Source organism: Crocuta crocuta, unplaced genomic scaffold (genome assembly GCF_008692635.1).
Source record: "Crocuta crocuta isolate KB4526 unplaced genomic scaffold, BGI_CrCroc_1.0 scaffold54, whole genome shotgun sequence".
NCBI lineage: Eukaryota > Metazoa > Chordata > Mammalia > Carnivora > Hyaenidae > Crocuta > Crocuta crocuta.
Genome location: NW_027530356.1, coordinates 3,057,123 through 3,079,101, shown reverse-complemented (window position 1 = coordinate 3,079,101; position 21,979 = coordinate 3,057,123). Strand labels below are relative to the sequence as shown.

Here is a 21,979-nt window from a genome sequence, read left to right as displayed (position 1 = left end):
CTCAGTCAGCTAAGTGTCTGACTTTCGTTCAGGTCATAATCTCATGGTTTGTGGGTTTGGTCCCCGTGTCAGGCTCTGTGCTGACAGCTCAGAGCCTGGAGCCTGCTTCAGATTCTGTGTCTCCCTCTCTCTCTTCCCTTCTCCCTCTTGTGCTCTGTCTATATATCTCAAAAATAAACAAACTTTTAAAAAAGTGTTTTTAATGCTGTAGGGACAACTGAATAGCCATTTCAAAAAAAGATAAAACTAGATCTTTGTCTCATACCATGGACCAGAATAAATTCCAAACGAATCAGTAATCTAAATGAAAGAAAGAAAAAGGGATGAAAGTACTAAGAAAACATAACTGGGTTTGGAAAGAACTTCTTAAAGCTATAAAACAAGATCCCAAAGCAACAATAGAAAATCTTGATAAATTCAACCACATAAAAATAAATTTTTTTGGCATAAAACATCACAAGGAAAGGCAAAAGGCAAATGACAAATTGGAGGAAAATATTTGCCACTTATATTGGGACTAATCTTTTTAATATATAAAGAATGCCTAAAAATATAAAAGAATGAAATGTACAACCTGATAGAAAAATGGACAAAATCATAAACAGACAATTTGGAAAAGGGATATACAGTTGACTCCCTTTTTTTTAAATGACTAATTATTTTTGAGAGCAAGGGAGACAGAGTATGAGAGGGGAGGGGCAGAGAGAGGGAGACACAGAATCTGAAGCAGGTTCCAGGCTCCGCAGTATCAGCACAGAGGCCTCCATGGGGCTCGAACCAATGGTCTGCAAGATTATGACCTGAGCTGAAGTCCCATGCTTAACTGACTAAACAACCCAGCCACCCCATAGTTGACTCTTAAACATGTAAAACGATGTTGAAATTTACTTATAATAAATACAAATTAAAAATATACAAATATATCATTTCTTACCTATCAAACTGACAACAATTCAAAAGCTTGGCACATACTCTGTTGGTGAGGCTATGGAGAAATAAACACTGTCATACAATGCCAGTGGGAATGCAAAATGATACAGTCCCTAGTGAAGGGAATTGGGCAATACTTAAAAATAATGATGTATTTTACCCAGCAAAACCACTTCTAGGAAATTGCCTTGAAAGGAACTTCTACAAATATGAAAGAATGTATGGGGCACCTGGGTGGCTTAGTTGGTTAAGCCTCTGACTTCGGCTCAGGTTCGGGTCCCATGTTGGGCTCACTGCTGACATCTCAGAGCCTAGATCCTGCTTCAGATTCTGTGTCCCCCTCTCTGTCTGCCCCTCCCCTACCAGTGCTCAATTTCTCTCTCAAAATAAACAGACATTAAGAAAAACTTAAAAAAATGAAATATGTATGTACAATATTCCTTATTACAGTATGATTTCTAATAGTAAGATAGTGGACACAATCCACACGACCACTAATAAATTAAACTGTGGTACAGCTACAGGAGTACCATGCAGTCATAATAAAAAAAATACAAAATACTTCTATCAACTGATAGGAGTGATTTCCAGGATTATATTATTAAGTGAAAAAAATGAGGTGTAAAAAATAAGGGAAGATTATATATATACTTATTTTCTGCAAAAAAAAATACAGGAAGGATAAAACAGAGGCTGATGAAAATATCTGCTTCTGGGGATGGTGGAAACAGAGTGAAGGAAAGGGATGAGAGTGACACTTCTTTCCCTTTTATATTGTTTTGAGTTTTGAACCACATAAGAGTGGTCCATAAAAACAATTTAATAAAATGTAATAAAAAGATTTTAAAAATCAAAACCTAAAATCAAATATAAAAAGAAGCAAATGAATCTCTATCAAATTATCAAGCTTCCTTTGCAGTCCCTTTTGTCCTTAGAATGTATCTTCGTAAAGATATACAGAAGACTGTGTTCAAGGTGACTTGAATTACGCTGTTCGGTACTATACTGTACCATGATTGCCTATCTCTGGTGTCCTTAATTATAAAGAAAAAAGGAGATTGCAAAGAATCTAAACTCTACTTCATAGATTTAAAGTAACATTAGAATTGAGATTCTCAAGCTGCTTTACATATACAATATTGTAGAATACAGCAAAAAAAGTAAATATGTGAATGCAATTAGGAGCCAAGACTTTCAGAGTGATCATGTAGAATAGTCTTGGTCTCAGAAGATGCCTACTGAAGTTCTTCCAGTGAAGTTTCATGATGTAAAACTTTCTTTTAAATGATTCAGAAAAAAAAAAAAGCATGTAAGAAATGGAGCAAAGAGAAAAATATGAGCAATTGCTGAATCTAGCTGAAGAATAGTGATCTTTGTATATTTCTAATTGTTTCAATTTTTCTAAGTTCAAAATTGCAATAAAAATTTTAGGATAGGCAATATATCTCATTGGCATTTTATAAAACACATGTTTTGCTATGAACTCTAATCAGAAATGCATCACTTATAGCAATAAAAATAAGCTAGATTTTTGCTTCAGTAAGAATCAGCAGCAAAGTATCACGGACTTAGAAAATCAAAGGTCTGTTTCTTGCTCATGCTACCTACCCATCACCCAGTCTATGCAAGAGGAGAAAGAGAGCTGCCGAAGTTCTCCCACAAATAATGAAATGCTTGACTAGAAATGACACACACAACTTGTTAATCACATGGCCTAGCTCACCCTGATGGGGAGTGAGACATTGGGCAATATCTGATGAACGCTATAAATGATAATCACCTTGCTCGTTCACTATGTTTCATGCCACAGTAAACACTGATAGATGTGAGAAGTTGATACAGTGTAGAACTAAGAACACAGATCCTGCAGCCATATCACCAGTTACTAGATCAATCACTTGCTAGCTAGTCTTGAGCAAATTACTTGCTCTCTTTGTGCCTCAGTTTTTTCAGGTGTAAAAATTGGGCCTAATAATAAGTAACTGAGGAAACGTTAGGTAAGTTAACATAGCTAAAGTGTTTAGAACAATGGCTGGCATATCACTATCATCAACAGCATTATTATTTTATAGTATGGAACTCAGTATAATGCATTAAAGGAATTTCTCAGTATCCCTCCTCCAAATCAAACAGCACAAAGATTTATAGTGAAAAGTGAGCTTCTCTCTCACATCCGAGCCTCATCAACCAGTTTTTCTCCCCAGATATGATTGTTACCAGCTGTGGCATTTAGGAATTTATTGCCTTCCATCTCCCAGCTCCCCATCATCTCTCTGCTTCTGATAAATGAAGCCTCTTTCCTTGACTCCTGACAGAATGTTAAGCTTGGCCAGTAGAGGACACTGGTGGGACTCTGGAGGAAAGAAGGGCTTCCTGGGTCCGGTGGGTTTTCTGTTCTTGCACCTGTGGCTGGGCAGGTGTGTGGGAGACCCGGTGATGGCGGGGACCCCAGGTGGCTTCCCCAGGGCCGGTTCAGCAACACTCCTGTAAGCAGTTTGTTTCCTGGCAGGTTTCTGCCGCAGCCAGTTAGTCACCCAGCCAGCTTCCCATCCAGTTCAACAGCATGCCCTATGGCAGTTTCCCCCAAAATTCCCTCCGTAACCCCAAGCAATGACTTCTTTCCTACCAGCCTCAGATGACTGGCTCCTCACTGGAGGTATTTCCAGCTTGTCAGCCCTGGCCTGTCAACCATGGACCAGCTCTGACTGGAGACAACCCAGCAAAATAATGCACCATGCCAGGGAAGGGGCTTCTTCCTCTCCAAGGAGGTCTGGGTCCAGCCTTGAGGCTCCTCCATCTTTCAATTCCTTCCTTTCTTGGGTGCTCTATCTTAGCATAAGGTGTTCTTCAGAGTTCCCTTAGTATTGTTTAGTAAATTATCTTTAAATAACCCCTCTTTTTTTTTTTTTCTTTTCAAGAACAATTTTGTGATTTCTTCAGAAGATTGGCTTCCAGATCACTGTGGACAAGACCCAAGATGCAGTCCTCAGCAGAACCACATGGACAGGTGAGATGGCCAAATTTTATTCTCAGAAAGGATCAGAAATGAAAGTGCTCTGATTTCCCTAAAGCCCTGTTTCAGTAGCGAGGAGGGTGTAACTCTCACATTGAAAAGCAAGTCGTTTCAAGAAAAAAATTCCACTATAGGTTAGTTCTATAATGTATACAATTATGTTATACAAATTCAATGATAGCCGTCCAGCAGAATAAAATAACAATCATAACAGAATAATGAGAAAAAAGATAGGATAAATGAATGAAAGTGCCAGGCAAGCTTTCACCTGTCATTCTTCTCCCAGCATGGACCTGGGGTTCATTCAGTAAGCCTCTGCTCCTGAGTGCCTCTGTGCCCCAAGCATGAGTCCAGTGCTTAAATATCTACTGTTTTCATAGAATACAGCTTCTAACAGCTGGCCAGCTTCTTCATCTGGTGTTCAGCTGAACAAAGGACAAACTTCTACAACACCATAGAAAACCTGGCTGTGCTGGACAGATGGAGAAAACACACCAGTCTCCAGTTTAATATCTCTCATAGGTTTTCACAGGTCATTTCTGACCATAGGAATGTGTGTTCCTCCCCAGAGCTCCATGAACTATAGAGCTGCCCTACCATATCAGATAGGACTCCCCTGGAGCCTCAAAGCTGACCAGAATCAGGTTTTGTCCATATTGTCAAGGCAAATATTTACTGGAAGCCAAGACTAACCCTGTCCTGGGTTCAGCAGGGGCCACCAAAGATAAAATTAAAAGCAAGTCAATCAACCATGCTATACCCCATTTCCCATTCCCTTGGCACTTCCCCCCGTAAAAAAAAAAAAAAAAGAGAAAGACAGAAAGACAGAAAGAAAGAAAGAAAGATCCCTGGAGAAAACATGTTTAATCTGATTGTGCTACCTGAATGAGGTAACTCTTTAATCCTCAGTAGACTAGCAAGGATCAATTTATCCCCTCAGTCTACAGCCCACTGAAGATTGGGGGTGAGGATTCACAGATCCAGAAGGCTCAGCATCTTGGGGAACACAGAGCCAGTTCTTGCTCTTTCTCAGCTTCAGCTTCTTCCCCCCTGCATACAAACTTCCACTGTCCACAGAATGATGCCCAGTTTCAAGAATCTTTGTTGGACCAGGATGAGCTGAGTGCCCCAGGCAGGGTCTGGTGCTCACTCATCTGCAGGTATGCTCAGCACTAAGCACAGCTGATGGCACATAAGCCGAATGGAGCTCAATGAAAGAATGGCAACCGAGTAAAAATGTAACCTATATAAAACACAGGTGCCATATGTGCAAGTCTTGACACAGTCTCATGTCAAAGTAAAAAAAATTAACTGGAGAGCCTTTTATTATATTTTTTAAATAATAAAATTTAAAAAATTTTTAATTTTGAGAGAGAGACAGCATTGGGGGGGGGGAAGGGGCAGAGAGAGAGGGAAGGAGGGAAAATCCCAAGCAGCCTCTGTGCTGCGAGAGCAGAGCCCATTGCAGGGCTTGACCCCATGAAACCATGAGATCATGACCTGAACCAAAACCAAGAGTTGGATGCTTAACCGACTGAGTCACCCAGGCACTGCAACTGGAGAGCCCTTTAAATCTTTGCCAAATTTCTCAAGGAATACCCCCCAAAATCTGTTTATAATGTAAAACAAACATATGAACTTATTATCTCACCTCCATGGCAGCTGCATCTCTCTCAAATTACCCCCAATTTTCCTAACCTTTCTCATTCCCTTCCCATGTCCCTTTCCACACACATAGCTTCCACTCTTTCCTAGAAGTACAGAGTAGCTGCTTAAAAACACAAGCTCTGGGGCTTATTTTGCTGGTTTCAAATTTCTGTCACCATTTAACTGGAGCAGGTACTTGGCATGTGGTAAGTGCTCAATAAATTCAACCGGTTATTTAAACCCTGCTGGCCTCTCCAATATCTTTTTTTTTTTTTTAACTTGACCCCTTTTTCCATTAATACAAAAGGAATGTCTTGTTAGTTTTCCAGGGCTTCCCAAACAAATTGTCACAAACTTGGTGGCTTAAAACAGGAATATATTCTCTCGCATCTCTGGAGGCCAGAAGTCCAAAGTCAAGGTGTTGGTAGGGTTATGTCTCTCCAGAGCTCTAGGGGAGACTCTGTTCTTTCCTTCTTCAAGCTCCTATGGGCTGTCAGCATCCCTGGGTGGCTGCATCACTCCAGCAGCTGCTTCTGTCTCCACATGGCTTTTCCCTGTGCTCATCTCCTCTGCATGTTTCACCGGTGTTTTGTCATTGGATTTAGGGCCCACCCAGATAATACAAGATGATCTCATTTCAAGATCCTGAACTTAATTATTGTATCTGCAAAGACATTTTCTCTAAATAGTGTCATGTTCACAGGTTCCAAGGGGTCAGGATGTGAATGTGTCTTATTTGGCAGCCACGCTTCAACCGGTATGAAATGACCCTGGGTCCTTCCTCTTGTGGGTGGTGGGTGGGGAGAGGACTGGATATGCCTGTGATTTAATTGTTTTCTTTTACCCTTGTCATGATGATGATATCAAGTCAGCCAGCAGCATCAACTATTTGGAAACCCGGGATGAGGTCCTGCAGTTGGCCGAACATGATTCAAAGTGATCTTCGAGGGCCATGAAGAGGTTCTGGAATGCCACGCCTGCCCAGTGGAGGAAGCGCTCCAGAAGTTGCCTGTGGGGTTTCATGCAGGGACATGCAGTACCGGAAAGCACTGCAGCAGCTGTTGGGCAAGCAGCCGTCAGAGAGGTACCGCTTCTTGCCAGGGAAGTTGACATTACAGCAGCCGTTCCTTCCTTTCACAAATGTATCCTAGCTCATCTGGGATGAGGTGCTTCTCTAGAGTGGAGTTCCAGTACTGGTTGCCAGGCAGACAGCTGTGGACCAACTGAAAATGAACTTTCGATAGACTGTGGGGTCATGGTCTTGAACCTGGAGGACATTCTGATCTCTCATTGCCTTCTCCTCCTGCCTGAAGGTGCTGGTGAGGAAGTGGATGAGAGAGAGCCAGAAGACCAGGGCTAGTGCCCACCTCTTCCAGAGGAGCCGGCATCACACTGGCTCACTATTCAAATTATTGGGTCGTTTCTGTCTCCTGAATGGACCCTGACAGATAGAATAGCTTCTGGTCATAGTCTTCCAGAGGGGGGAGTGTGTGTGTGTGTGTGTGTGTGTGTGTGTGTGTGTGTGTGTGTCTGTGTGTGTGTGTTTGTGACATCTCTTTTATTGCATAATTAGCAATATTCTGTACAATGTTTTCTTTTTATTTAAAAATTTTTTAATGTTTATTTATTTTTGAGAGAGAAAGAGAAGCAGAGAGAGGGAAACAAAGAATCTGAAGCAGGCTCCAAGCTCTGAGCTGTCAGCACAAAGCATGATGCTGGGCTCACCAACTGTGAGATCATGACAGGAGCCAAAGTCTGAAGCTTAACCAACTAAGCCAACCAGGCACCCCAGTTTTCTTTTTTTTTTTTAACTCACCAATCATTGCATATCAGCACACATAGATTTTTCTCATGTTTAACAGCTACATAGTATTCTGTTGTACAGATAGGTCATCATTTATTTAACCATTCTCCTACTGGAAAATTAAATTATTTCCATTATTTTCCCCCCATAAATACTACAGTAGTAGTCATTTTTTTGTTTGTTTATTGAGAGAGAGAAGGTGCAAGTGAATGAGGCAGAGAGAGAGAGGAGACTCATGCTTACAAACCGTGAATTCATAACCTGAGCAGAAGTCAGATGCTGAACAACTGAGTCGCCCAGCTGCCCCCACAGTAGTATTCTTATTTGAGAGATCCATATGCCCATGTGTAAGCACATCTTCTCTGAAAAACCACTTCCTGGAGAAGATTCTGCCTCTTAAGTTCTCTCCAAACTACCTCCATGCTTACTGCTTCCACCTTATTATAGGCATTCTTAGTAGTAATTTTACCACTAGGTATTTACTCAAGAAAACTAAAACAGAAGTCCCCACAAGAACTCTGACAGGAATGTTTAGAGGAACATTACTCATAATCACCAAAATTGGAATTTTTTTGGAAGTATATTTAGTGTTTTTTATTAATTAGAATTAAGAAACTATTTTCCATATATTTTAATTTTTTAAAAAAATGTATAAAATTGGAGAAAAACATAACCCAGGGAAGATTATGATCAGATATTTTGAAATAGGAATGCCTACACACACACACACACACACACACACACACCTTTTCCCAGAATTTAAGTTTCTTCTCAAGAATCCATTATGGATTAAAAAAATTTTTTTAAATGTTTATTCATTTTTTTTTTTTGCTTGCAGTCTTGTTACTTTANATTTGCAACTATCTTTTCCCATTCCGTTGGTTGCCTATTAGTTTTGTGGGTTGTTTCCTTTGCTGTGCATGTTTATTCATTTTTGAAAGACAGAGAGAACAGAGGTGCATGGGTCGGGGGGGCGGGGGGCGGACAGAGAGAGAGGGAGACACAGAAGCCGAAGTAGGCTCCAGGCTTCCATCTGCCAGCACATTTCCTGACAAGGGGCTTGAACTCCCTGACAGCAAATCATGACCTGAGCCGAAGTTGGATGCTCAACCAACCTACTGAGCCACCCAGGTGCCCCTCAATTATGCACTTTTTAAAGGTAATAACATTTTCCTCATACTTGTGCCAAACTGGTAGCTAACGTAATAACATAAAAACAAATGAAGAAAATATTTTAATACATTCTGAATTCCTCCTATATATAACTTGATTGATCATTTTATTCTTGTAGCAGTTAACTGGCTGTACCAGGTGCTATCTCTGACATTTATACTTCTTGTATTAGTATATCTGTTTTCTTTTCCTGTTTAAATTTACATCCAGGTTAGTTAGCATATAGTGCAACAATGATTTCAGGAGTAGATTCCTTAATGCCCCTTACCCATTTAGCCCACCCCTCTCCCACAACTCCTCCAGTAACCCTCTGTTTGTTCTCCATATTTAAGAGTCTCTTATGTTTTGTCCCCCTTACTGTTTTTATATTATTTTTGCATCCCTTCCCTTATGTTCATCTGTTCTGTGTCTTAAAGTCCTCATATGAGTGAAGTCATATGATATTTGTCTTCCTCTCACTAATTTTGCTTAGCATAATACCCTCCAGTTCCATTCACGTAGTTACAAATGGCAAGATTTCATTCTTTTTTATTGTTGAGTAGTACTCCATTGTATATATATACCACATCTTTATCCAATCATCCATCGATGGACATTTGGGCTCTTTCCATATTCTGGCTGTTGATGAGAGTACTGTTATAAACATTGGGGTGCCATTGCCCCTTCAAAACAGCACACATGTATCCCTTGGGTAAATACCTAGTAGTACAATTGCTGGGTCAGAAAGTAGTTGTATTTTTAATTGTTCGAGGAACCTCAATACTTTTTTCCAGAGTGGCTTCCCCTGTTTGCATTCCCACCAGTAGGGCAGAAGAGATCCTTTTTCTCCGCATCCTCACCAACATCTGTTGCCTGTGTTGTTAATGTTAACCATTCTGACTGGTGTGAGGTGGTATCTCACTGTGGTTTTGATTTGTATTTCCCTGATGATGAATGATGTTGAGCATTTTTTCATGTGTCAGTTGGCCATGTGGATGTCTTCTTAGGAGAAATACCTGTTCATGTCTTTTGCCATTTCTTCGCTGGATTATTTGTTTTTTTCAGTGTTGAGTTCCTTATAGATTTTGGATACTAACCCTTTATCTGATATGTCGTTTGCAAATATCTTCTCCCATTCTGTCGGTTGCCTTTTAGTTTTGCTGATTATTTCCTTCACTGTGCAGAAGCTTTTTATTTTGATGAGGCCCCAATAATTCATTTTTGCTTTTGTTTCCCTTGTCTCTGGAGCTGTGTTGAATAAGAAGTTGCTGTGGCCAAGGTCAAAGAGGTTTTTGCCTGCTTTCTCCTTGAGGATTTTGATGGCTTCCTGTCTTACATTTAGGTTTTTCATCCATTTTGAGTTTATTTTTGTGTATGGTGTAAGAAAGTGGTTTAGGTTTATTTTTCTGCATGTCACCGTCCAGTTTTCCCAGCACCACTTGCTAAAGAGACTGTTTTTATTCCATTGGATAGTCTTTCCTGCTTTGTCAAAGATTGGTTGGCCATTCACTTGTGGATCCATTTCTGGGTTCTCTATTCTATTCCATTGATCTGAGTGTCTGTTTTTGTGGGAGTGCTATAATGTCCTGATTATTACAGCTTTATACTACAGCTTGAAGTCTGGGATTGTGATGCCTCCTGCTTTGGTTTTCTTTTTCAAGATTGCTTTGGCTATTCGGGGTCTTTTCTAGTTCCATAAATTTTAGAATTGTCACTTGTATCTCTGTGAAGAATGCTGGAGTTATTTTGATAGGTATTTCACTGAATATGTAGATTGCTTTGGGTAGAATTGATATTTTAACAATATTTGTTCTTCCTATGTAGGAGCATGGAAGATTTTTCCATTTTTGTGTGTCTTCTTCAGTTTCTTTCATAAACTTTCTATAGTTTTCAGTGTATGCATTTTTTACCTCTTTGGTAATATTTATTTCTAGGTATTTTACAGTTTTTGGTCAGTTGTAAATGGGATCAATTCCTTGGTTTCTCTTTCTGTTGCTTCATTGTTGGTGTATAAGAATGCAACTGATTTCTGTACATTGATTTTGTACCCTGCGACTTTGCTGAATTCATGCATCAGTTCTAGCAATTTATAGGGATATATCCATTTCTTCCAGATTGCCCATTTTATTGGCATACAATTGCTCATCATATTCTTTTATTATTATTTTATTTCTGCTGTGTTTGTTGTGATCACTCCCCTTTCATTTTTGATTTTATTTCTTCGGGTCCTTTCCCTTTTCTTTTTGATCAAACTGGCAAGTGGTTTATCAATTTTTTTAATTCTTTCAAAGAACCAGCTTCTGGTTTCATTGATCCATTCTGTTTTTTTTGTTTGTTTGTTTGTTTGTTTCAATAGCATTGATTTCTGCTCTAATCTTTATTATTTCCTATCTTCTGCTGGTTTTATTTGCTGTTCTTTTTCCAGCTCTTTAAGGTGTAAGGTTAGGTTGTGTATCTGAGACCTTTCTTCCTTCTTTAAGAAGGTCTGGATTGCTATGTATTTTCCTCCTATGACTGCTTTTACTGATCCCAGAGGCTTTGGGCAGTAATGTTATCATTTTCGTTGGCTTCCATGTACTTTTTAAGTTCTTGTTTAGCTTCTTGGTTAGCCCATATTCTTTAGTCTTCAGCAGGATATTCTTTAATCTCCAAGTATTTGATGTTCTTTCCAAATTTTTTCTTGTGGTTGGTTTCAAGTTTTATACCACTGTGGTCTGAAAATATGCACGGTATGATATTATCTTTTTGTACTTGTTGAGGCCATTTGTGTCCCAGTATGTGATCTACTCTGGAGAATGTTACATGTGCACTGGAGAAGAATGTATATTCTGCTGCTTTAGGATGAAATGTTCTGAAAATATACATTAAGTCCATCTGGTCCAGTGTGTCATTCAAAGTCATTGTTTCCTTGTTGATTTTCTGATTAGATTATTTGTCCATTGCTGTGTTTGTGATTAACTGATTTATATATTTGGGTGCTTCTACATTTGGAGCATAAATGTTTACAATTGTTAGGTCTTCTGGGTGGAATAACCCCTTAATTGTGATATAATGCCCTACATCTCTTGTTACACTCTTTATTTTTTTATTTATTTAAAAAATTTTTTTAATGTTTTATTTATTTCTGAGAGAGAGAGAGAGAGAGACAGCGTGAGTAGGAGAGGGTCAGAGAGAGAGGGAGACAAAGAGTCTGAAACAGGCTCCATGCTCTGATCTGGCTGTCAGCACAGAGCCTGATGCAGGGCTCGAACCCATGAACCGTGAGATCATGACCTGAGCCAAAGTCGGATGCTTAACCGACTGGGCCACCCAGGTGCCCCTACACTCTTTATTTTAAAGTCTAGATCGTTTGATAAAAGTATGGCTACTCCAGTTTTTTTGTTGTTGTTGACCATTAGCATGATAGATGGTTCTCCATCCCCTTTTAATCTGAAGGTATCTTTAGGTCTAAAACTGGTCTCTTGTAAACAGCATATGGATGGATATTGTTTTCTTATCCATTTTGTTACCCTGTGTCTTTTGATTGGAGCATTTAGTCCATTGATGTATAGCGTGAGTACTGAAAGATAAGAATTTATTGCCATTGTGTGTCTTGTAGAGTTGGAGTGTCTGGTGGTGTTCTCTGGTCCATTCTAGTCTTTCTTGCTTTTGGTCTTTATATATATATAAATTATATATATATAATTTTTTTTGGTCTTTTCTCCCCTCAGAGAATACCCCTGAAATTTCTTGCAAGGTTGGCTTAGTGGTCACAAACTCCTTTCATTTTTGTTTGTCTGGGAAATTTTTGATATCTCCTATTTTGAATGACAGCCTTGCAGGATAAAGAATTCTTGGCTGCGTATTTTTCCAATTCAGCATGTTGACTATATCCTACCACTCCTTTCTGGCCTGCTAAGTTTCTGTGGACAGGTCTGCTGCAAACCTCATCTGTCTTCCCTTGTAGGTTAAGGACTTTTTTCCCTTGCTGCTTTCCTGATTCTTTCCTTGCCTGAGGATTTTGTGAATTTGACTATGATATGCTTTGTTGATGGCCAGTTTTTGTTGAATCTATTGGGAGTCCTCTGTGCTTCCTGGATTTTGATGTCTGTGTCTTTCCCTCAGTTAGGAAAGTTTTCCACTATGATTTGCTCATGTAACCCTTCTACCCTGTTGTCTCTCTCTTCATCTTATGGGACCCCTATGATTCTGATGTTTTTCCTTTTTAATGAGTCACTGATTTCTCTAATTCTTAAATCGTGCTCTTTTGCCTTAGTCTCCTTTTTTTCTGCTTCATTATTCTCCATAAGTTTGTCCTCTATATTGCTGATTCGCTGTTCTGCTTATCCATCCTTGCTGCTGTGGCATCCATTCGAAATTGTAGCTCAGTTATAACATTTTTTATTTCATCTTGACTAGCTTTTCTTCTTTTATCTCTGCGGAAAGGGATTCTAATCTATTTTCGACCCCAGCTAGTATTCTTATTATTGTGGTTCTAAATTCTGGTTTAGCCATCTTGCTTGTATCTGTATTGGTTAAGTCCCTAGCTGTTGTTTCTTCGTGCTCTTTCTTTTGGGGTGAATTCCTTCATTTCATCATTATGAAGGAAGAAAAGGAATTAGTGAGGTAAAAAAATTAAAATTAAAAAATTAAAAATAAAGCACACATAAAAATCAAATAAATGGTGCTATATCCTAGGTGTGTTTTGGTCTGGGTGTTGAAAGGAGCTTGATCAGTTAGAGAAAAAAGGGTGGGGGGGAAATGGAAAATATTTGAAAATTGACAAAATGAACACAGTGAAATAGAATAAAATGAAATGATGGAAGTAAAATACAGTTTTAAAAATTTGCAAAAAAATAAAACATATAGTAGAAAAAATTAAAGAAAAATATTTTTAGTCAAAGTTGGAAATGAAAATAAAGTTTTTGTCTTTTTATATTCAAGAAAAAGAAACAAAAAAGAAAAAGAGTTAAAAAAGAAAATTGAATAGACGGACCAGTGAACAGACTCAAATATGATTGAAATTACATTGTTTTCCCCTAGAAGTCTGACTATGAAGCATTTTATAGTCAGTAAAGTAAGCAGGCAGAGGGACTTGTTGTTCCTGAAGAATGGTTGGCCTAGTTGGGTAGGGCTTAGTGTAATGTCTCCATTCTCCACTATGTGGTGCTGCTTAGCTTACTGGGGTGGATTGTTGTGGCACTTGTTGGTGCATATGTGCATGCATGGGAGGGATGAAAATGGCATTACTCAGCTACCCAGTCTTTAGTATCAAACTCTCTTTATCCCAATCAGCAATTCTGCACCCATCCTTTGTCTCTGGCTTCCATCCACTCCTGGCTTTTAGACTGTCTGTGACCAAGCCTTCAGGTTGCCAGATGGCACCTACTCCTCAGTTTTATCACAGATGCGGCTAGATTTCCTGACCCCTCACTTCTGAGGGACTGCGGCTTGACCCATTCTGACCTTCCAGGGGAGGGTCTCAACAAGCAATGGCTGTGTGCTGGACGCACCCAAGAACGTTTACAGGACCGTGCTACTGCTGAGGCCCAGAGACTGCGACTGGGTGCCTGCGACCCCAGAAAAAGCTCACACAATCATGTAGCAACAGCGTTTCAGGAATTATGCAAAACCACAACACACTGTCTGGCACCAGGCTTCACCCTTAATGACCTTATTCCAGCACCAGCAAATGTGGTTGTTCTCTGGGGTTCACTGGGGCCTTTGCCTGTGGGGTGGCTGTAGAGCCTCTACCAAATGTCCTCCCAGCAAGGGAATTGCCTTTCCCTGTGTGGCCTGAGGATCCCCCGACCTCACTGTGCTCCCGGAGATTTGCCCTCTTCACCAGAGCACTGCCAGGTATTGCTAAACTGCAGAGTTTCCCTTGTTTATAGAGTCTTAATGGAATTAAAATCCTCTCCTTTCCCCCTTTTTAGTTCAGTACCTGTGGCTGTTTCTACTTTTCCACTTTCTCTACAGCTGCTTTTAGGGGGTGGGTGCTTTTCCTGTACTCTCCCCCCCATCTCCATCCTCTCTCTGCAAGAAAAATCAGCTCCCTGCCCTCCACAGCTTCTCTCTCCCCCAGTTTACTTCTCCACACCGTGTACCTGCTGAGTTCTGTGGTTCAGGTTGTGCAGACTGTTGTGTTAATCCTCGAGTCAGTTTTCTAGGGGTACAGGATGGTTTCATGTAGATCTGGCTGTATTTCATGGATGAAAGACACACAAAAAACTTCTATGCTGTTCCCAGTGTATCTGTTTTCTTGATCACCAAAACATCTTTCACTTTTCCTTTTCCTATTTTTTATCCATTCAATCTTCATGTCCTATTATTCTTTTTATTTACCTTTTTAAAAAATATTTATTTTTGAATGAGAGAGAAAATGAGCAGGGGAGGGGCAGAGAAAGAGAGAGGATCTGAAGTGGGCTCTGTGCAGACAGCAGACATTGCAATGTGGGACTCAAGGTCATGAACCATGAGATCATGTCCTGAGCTGAAATCAGACACTTAACTGACCGAGACACTCACATGCCCCATTATTTTCCTTTTTTCTGAAGGGAGCTATATTGAGATATAATTTCTGTACAGCAAAATTCACACTTTCTAGGTGCACAGTTTTAATAAATGTATGTAGCTGTGTAACCACCACTATGATAAAAATACTGTATAAAATATTTCCCGATTACCCTAGAAAGTTCCATGTGCCCCTTTGTAGGCAATTCCTTCCCATACCCCAGCACCTGGTAACCACTGATCTGATTTCTGTACCAATAGCTTTGACTTTATCAGAATGTCATATCCATGAAATCATACAATGTGTAGTTTGACTTCTTTCACTTCACTTAAGGCTTTTGAAATTCATCCATGTTGTAGTATCAGTAGTTTATTCTTTTTTATTGCCCAGTATTCTGTTTATGAATATACAATTTATTTATCCATTTACTAGTCAATATTTCTAATTTTGGTGATTATGAGTTATGTTGCTCTAAACATTACTGTCAGAGTCTTTGTGTGGACTTCTGTCTTAGTTTTCTTGAGGAAATACCTCGTAGTAAAATTACTGGGTTGAATGGTAAGTATATATTTAACTTTGTAAGAGACTGCCAAACCCTTTTCCAAAGTGGCTTGCTTTGCATCTTCTCCAGCATTTGGCCTTCTTTATTTCTGATGTAATTACTGCACTTGTCTCTGTAATGATCTCTTAGCTCAACACCTTCTACACTCTGGTCTGTCCCTCAAATGAGCCTCTAAAATGCCCTCCACTCTTAAGTTGTCTGATTTCCTTGGGATAAAGTCCGAACCCTTCAGCCTGACACACACAAGACTCCTGAAGTGCTGAGGTCGTTCCTCACCCACCCTCCCAGCCACATTCATTCCCACTCGGGCAGCTGGACACTGGCTCTTAGTTAGAGAGTCGGCCCCTCTTTCCTAACTCAGTGCTTCTGGGTTGCCTAATGCAGTTGTTGAGCAGAGCATTTATTTGCTACTTTGAATTCCCAGCATGAATACACTCTCTGAATTTTGGGTAGTGTTGGCATTTATCCAACTGAATGTGTCTACCGGGTACTTTTTTTCCAACTATTTTTTATGAAAAATTTCAAAAACTCAAGAAAGTTGAAAAACTAGTACAATGAACACCCAGCTTCAATTCAGTAATGGTTTACATTCTGTTATATTGGATNTTCCAGAAATCATTCTTCCTCCCATCCCCCTCTCCCACCCTCTCTCCTCCTCCTCCCACTTCCCTCCCCCTGCCTCTCTCTTTCCCCTCTCCTCCTCCACCTCCCCCTCTCCTCCTTTTCCTCCTCTTCCTTCTTTTCTTTCTCCTTTTCCTTCTCTTCTTCCTTTTGCCAAACCATTTGCTAAATATATTTCAAATGTATGTATCTCCTAAAAATTAGAACAACCTCTTCTATAACTATACCATTACTTTACCCAAAATAAATTTAAAACCCCTTCTAATATTGTCTAATACTCTCTGTATTCAGAGTTTTGCAATTGTCCTTAAGATATATTTCACCTCATTTTCCAAGCCAAGATCCAATTAAGCTTGATATATTGCATTTATCTACCAGTGAATGTTTAACTTTGATTGAGTCTCATTTTGCCCAGTTACCTGCATCTTAACCTTGGTGACTCAATTCTGTACCTGTCCCTTTAAGAAATCTCCCATGTACACCCAGCTCCATTCCAGTTCCTTGTGCCTTACTGTAGTCCCAAGAAGCCTATGCTTAAATCTACTGAAGATTTGACATTTTGTATCACAAACCTTTTGTTGAACTTTTCTATTTCCCTAATTAGACTCTGAGCACAGTGCATCTTGAGGGCAAAAAAATGGGTGTTCTTTGCCTTCCTGTTAGATGACAATTGCTCAATATAGATTTAAAGACTAAATGATGAAATACAGTTCCTTGGTCCCTCCCTATGAAGAGCTACAACGAATAAATGGACACTGAGGCCTGGGCCCAGAAGGAAGAAGGAAAAGGTCATTTAAAACAAAGGTTTGAGAGGCCGTTCCAAATATAGAATACTGCTTAGAGAGCTTTGAATATGAATTGTATACTCCTTCCCCTCTCTCAGTAGGTAAAACACTAGGTGTTTACCATTAATTAGAGATAAACGTAGAGTCTAGCAGCACCATACACATTTTTGGCCAGATAATTCTTGAGAAAGAATTATAAGCACAAAAATCAATGGCTACTGCAAGCCATTGGTCCATTTCTGTTTATACAGCGGTTCTGCTGCTTTTAATGTGTTTTTAAGGAAACATCCACTCCCAGTGGGTTCCTAGATTGGGCCACAACTAATACTTTATGCCCCTACTTACTGGAGGAAATCACAGTTCATCCACTTTGAACTCCAGGATGAGGTTTCTCCCTGAATATTAGCCTATTCTGCAATTAAATTTTCATCTTTGTGGCAAACTTGTCTTTTCGGTAAACTTGTTTGAGTTATTTCCTTCTTCTCCACTTCCCATCATCTGTAGGATTACTTTCAGGATCAGACATTAACTCTGACTCCAGAGTGACTCAGAGGCTGCACACCAGGACTATTTTAGGTGGAGTGTTTCCTCCTGAGTCACCTTGTCCCCTGGTAGCCAGCATCCTGCGGATTTCCTCAGCGCTGCCGTGAACAGGAAGCCAGTGCCAGAAGCAGCCAGTAAGCACAGCAGCCAGGGACTCTTCCCGGCTTCTGGAGGGTGAACAAGAAAATCTTGATTTCAGAAGAATTCCTTGGCAAGAAAATGGGGAGTTTTCTGGAGACAAATGGCTTCAGAAATATTTTTTTATGAGTATACATATGTTTTTCAGGAGGCAGGTTATAAAAGTGTTCTTAGAAATGAACTTAAGTAAATTTTATTTATTAACTTTGAAAGAGCAGAGCATGTTCTGGAGTAGGGGAGGGGCAGAGAGACAGGGAGAGAGAGAATCCCAAGCAGGCTCCGCACTGTCAGCACAGAGCCCTATGTGGTCACTTAACTGACTGAGCCACCCAGGCACCCCTCCCCTCTTAACAATTTTATCAAGTCTTCCAGCTTGTCATATTCTCTTCATTCACATCTGTCACTCTTACTGAACAGTCTTCTAAATGACACTTAGTTCTGCACCTCCTCAAGTCTTCGTAACTACCTGTGACATAAAAACATCACTGAAGACATCCTTCTGGGCTTGACTAAGATGAGAATATTAGCCATGAGAGTTGCCCTTCTGTGACCCTGTCTCCACAGCGGACATCACTAGTCTGTCTAACTAACCCGTCTGGCCTGTGTGTCTCTCTCCAGCTGAAACCAGGGTGTCTTCAAAATAACATCGCAGGAAGCCACTACCAAGGAATCACAACATACAAATTCAAAACCCATTTGCAATGAAGAGGGGATTGATGCGTTGTAGTGTATCTGGCAAGGGTAGGTGAAGAGTCCAAAAAACACATCGAGTTCTTGGGCAAGTTTAAAAATTTTTTCTTAGATCCATTTATTTCACATGCAGAATGAGATTAATAATGCCTTTGCCTTAGGGTCATTGAACTCATTTTTTGTTTTAATGTATGTCAGGGCTTCTAACACAAAACAGGATGTTCATTAGATACTAATTTGTCATGATTATTTAGAGGGACACCGTGATTGGGGGTGAGCACTCATCCCAGACACTGAAATGTACTAGAAACCATAGCATTAAAACAAGAGAGAAACTGCTCAACGATTTCTCTTCTCCATAAACTTTTTTTTTAAAAAAAGGTATTCCTAGTTACTCCTCTTCAAAGTACAAAATATGAACAGTAGAAATTTTTATAAAATCTCAGCTAAACCCTTTCAATTCTTCACCCCCCCCCTCCCCTGATCCTCTAGCTTCCCACCCTACCTCACCACTCACTCCCATGGCCACACCTTGTGTTAATCTGCTGGGGCTTTTATAACAAAACACCATGGACTAGGGATTTAAACAAAAGAAATTTATTTTCTCACAGGAATGGAAGACAAAAGTCCCAAAACAAGATGCTGACAGGTTTGCTTTCTCCTGAGACCTCTCTCCTTGGTGTACAGATGCCTTCTTGTTGTGTCCAATGAAGGTCTTTTCTCTGTGTGTCTGGTTATCTCTTTGTGTATTTAAATTTCCTCCTCTTATGAGGACACAAGTCAGATTGGATTAGGGACCATCCTATCAGCCTTATTTTAACTTAATTACCACTTTAAAGGCCCCATCTCCCAAATATAGTCACATTCTGAGGTTATAAGATTTAGTGCTTCAACATATGAATTTTGAGGAGACACAGTTCAGCCTATAATACACCTTTAGACTTTATCTTCATCAATTTTGGAAGCATCTTAATCTCAAATTCCAGTATCCCACTTCTTGGTTTATAAATTCTGTCTTTCCACCTCTTTCTCTTTCTGCTACCCCAAATCAGTGATTCTTCAACCACACTGGGACACAAACTCCAAATCCAACTTCTTTGTTTTGTTTTGTTTTGTTACTCTTCTTCACATTCTCTCATGTCCATACTTACTTGCCTCCTTTCTTGCACTGAGTTCCACAGTCCATCATTGTAATCACTCTTACGTACATTCTTGTTTCCTCTGCCCCTCTCTGTTCATGGTACTTGCCTGGCAAAGTCCAAATCCTGGTGATTCCAGCTTTCTTTCTACTCTGCCCGCACCTCTGGAGGTGAACTTCACTAGAAAAAATACTCAATTATGATGCCTAGTCTTACTATAAATTCATGGCCTCATTGGGCCCTCCCTGCCTGCTGGTGATCCTGCCACATTGCTCTAGACTGTCCACCATCCTAGGCAACTGTTTCATACCTTTTTCTCTCTGTCCAAACCTTTAATACTCTCTCCCACTCTCATTCTTGGCTGATAAACCTGCTTCCTGTTTCACCGAGAATACAAAAGCAATCAGAAATTTCCACTACTTCCAATTCCATCTCTTCTGTCTTCCCTTCTGTGAGTACAACTGAAGTACCCAGGCTGTTAATACCATTCCCTCCATCTGTGTGCATGCTCCCAGCCCTTCTCATTTACTCAGGACACTTTCCAACAATTCTCTCTTTTCTCTCTTGCATCATCAAACCCCACCTCCCCTCCCCCACTCCCAACAAGAACATGACCATCAGTGTACAGACATACTATAATTCTTCCCATTAAATTTTTCCCCTGACTTACGCTTTCCCTCCAGCTATTGCCTCATTTTTTTGCTCTCCTTGGAGTAAAACTCCAGAAGAGCTCCCCCTCTCTCTGTTTCCAATTTCTCTCTTTCCATTCTCTCATGAACCCTTTCCAGTTCGATTCCTATGTCTATCGCACCACCAGTTTCTCTTATTAAGGTCATTGGTGACCTCCATGTTGTCAAATCCAATAGCTAACTCTCAGTCCTCCCATATTACTTGCTATATAGGGAACATTTGACTCACTTGTTTACTTTCTCCCACGGCAGAAACTCAACTTCTAGGATAAGCTTCTGGTTTTTCTTCTAACTCACTGGACACTTCCCAGTATCCTTTGCTGGCTCCTCCTCATTCGCCCAAATTTTTTTTTAAGATTTTTTTTTCATTTTTATTTATTTCTAGGAGAGAGAGAGACAGCGTGAGCAGGGGAGGGTCAGAGAGAGAGGGAGATACAGACTCTGAAATAGGCTCCAGGCTCTGAGCTGGCAGTCAGCACAGAGCCGGACGGGGGGCTTGAACCCACGAACTGCGAGATCATGACCTAAGTGAAAGTCGGACGCTTAACCGACTAAGCCACCCAGGCGCCCCGAGTTTCTCATTCGCCCAAATTGAATTCACTGGACTGCCCAGGACTTAGTCCTAGGGCCTCTTTTCTGTCTACACTTATTCTCATGGTGTCTTATGGCTTTAAATACCATTCAAATGCTGACAACTCTCATATACTCCATCCCACATCTCTCCCTTGAACTTCATATTTGCATATCCACTGCCTAATTGGCATCTCCACTTGGATTTTAATAGGTATCTCAAATTTAGAATGTCTGAAACTTACCACATCATCTTCTCCCTCCGAAACCTGCTCAACCTATTTTGTTCATTTCAGTTAATGACAGCTTCATTCTTCCAGTTGCTTGGGCCCTGAACCATGTAGTCTTTTTTTCAAAAAATTTTAAAACATTTTTTTATTTATTTTTGAAAGAGAGAGAGAGCATGAGTGGGAGAGGGGCAGAGAGTGAAGGAGACACAGAATCTAAAGCAGGCTCCAGGCTCTGAGTTGTCAGCACAGAGCCCAATGCGGGGCTCCAACTCATGAACCACTAGATCATGACCTAAGCCAAAGTCAGATGCTTAACCTACTGAGCCACCCAGGCACCACCCCCCCCACACACACATAGTCATCTTTGATGCCTCTCTCTCTCTTATATCCAGTCCAGTCTGTCACCAAATACTGTTGATTTTGTCTTAAAAATACATAGAGGGGCACCTGGCTGGCTCAGTCAGTAGAGCATGCAACTCTTGATCTCAGGGTTATGAGTCTGAGCCCCACATTGGGTGTAGAGATTACTTAAAATAAAATCCTTAAAAAAAATAAATGCATGGGGTGCCTGGGTGGCTCAGTCAGTTGAGTGTCCAATTTCAGCTCAAGTCATGATCTCATGGTTCGTGGTCTGAGCCCCACGTTCGGCTCTGTGCTGACAGTTCAGAGCTTGGAGCCTGTTTTGGATTCTGTGTCTCCCTGTCTCCCTTCCCTCCGCCACTCGTGTCTGTCTCTCTCTCTCTCTGTCTCAAAAATAAATAAGCTATAAAAAAAAAATACATGCAGAATCCAACCTTTTCTTACCATCTCTGCTTCCTCTGTCATGGTCTGAGCCACTGTTATCTCTTACCTGGGTTAGTGACATGATTTCAGAACTCATCTCCTTTCTTTCATCTGGATGCTTTACAACCTATTCACAACATAGCAGCCCTGGTGAGCCTTTTAATGTGGCAAGTCATTTTCCTACTCAAAA

At 40.4% G+C, this 21,979-nt stretch overlaps 1 protein-coding gene and 1 pseudogene across 2 annotated transcripts in view; one reads left to right on the top strand and one right to left on the bottom strand.

The window, feature by feature from the left end:
• The first annotated feature begins 3,852 nt into the window (after positions 1 to 3,852).
• TM4SF18 (transmembrane 4 L six family member 18) overlaps positions 3,853 to 21,979 on the top strand; it is a 39,626-nt gene continuing 21,499 nt past the window's right edge. Inside the window, exons 1-4 of one of the 2 annotated variants that reach the window (XM_077765885.1) lie at positions 3,853 to 3,937; positions 6,294 to 6,347; positions 6,459 to 6,674; positions 18,307 to 18,429. The gene's annotated coding sequence lies outside the window, so the exon portion shown is untranslated. The remainder of the gene's footprint in view (positions 3,938 to 6,293; positions 6,348 to 6,458; positions 6,675 to 18,306; positions 18,430 to 21,979) is intronic. The other variant, XM_077765886.1, reaches the window with a different exon arrangement.
• On the bottom strand, positions 6,469 to 6,977 carry LOC144233118 (SREBP regulating gene protein pseudogene; annotated as a pseudogene).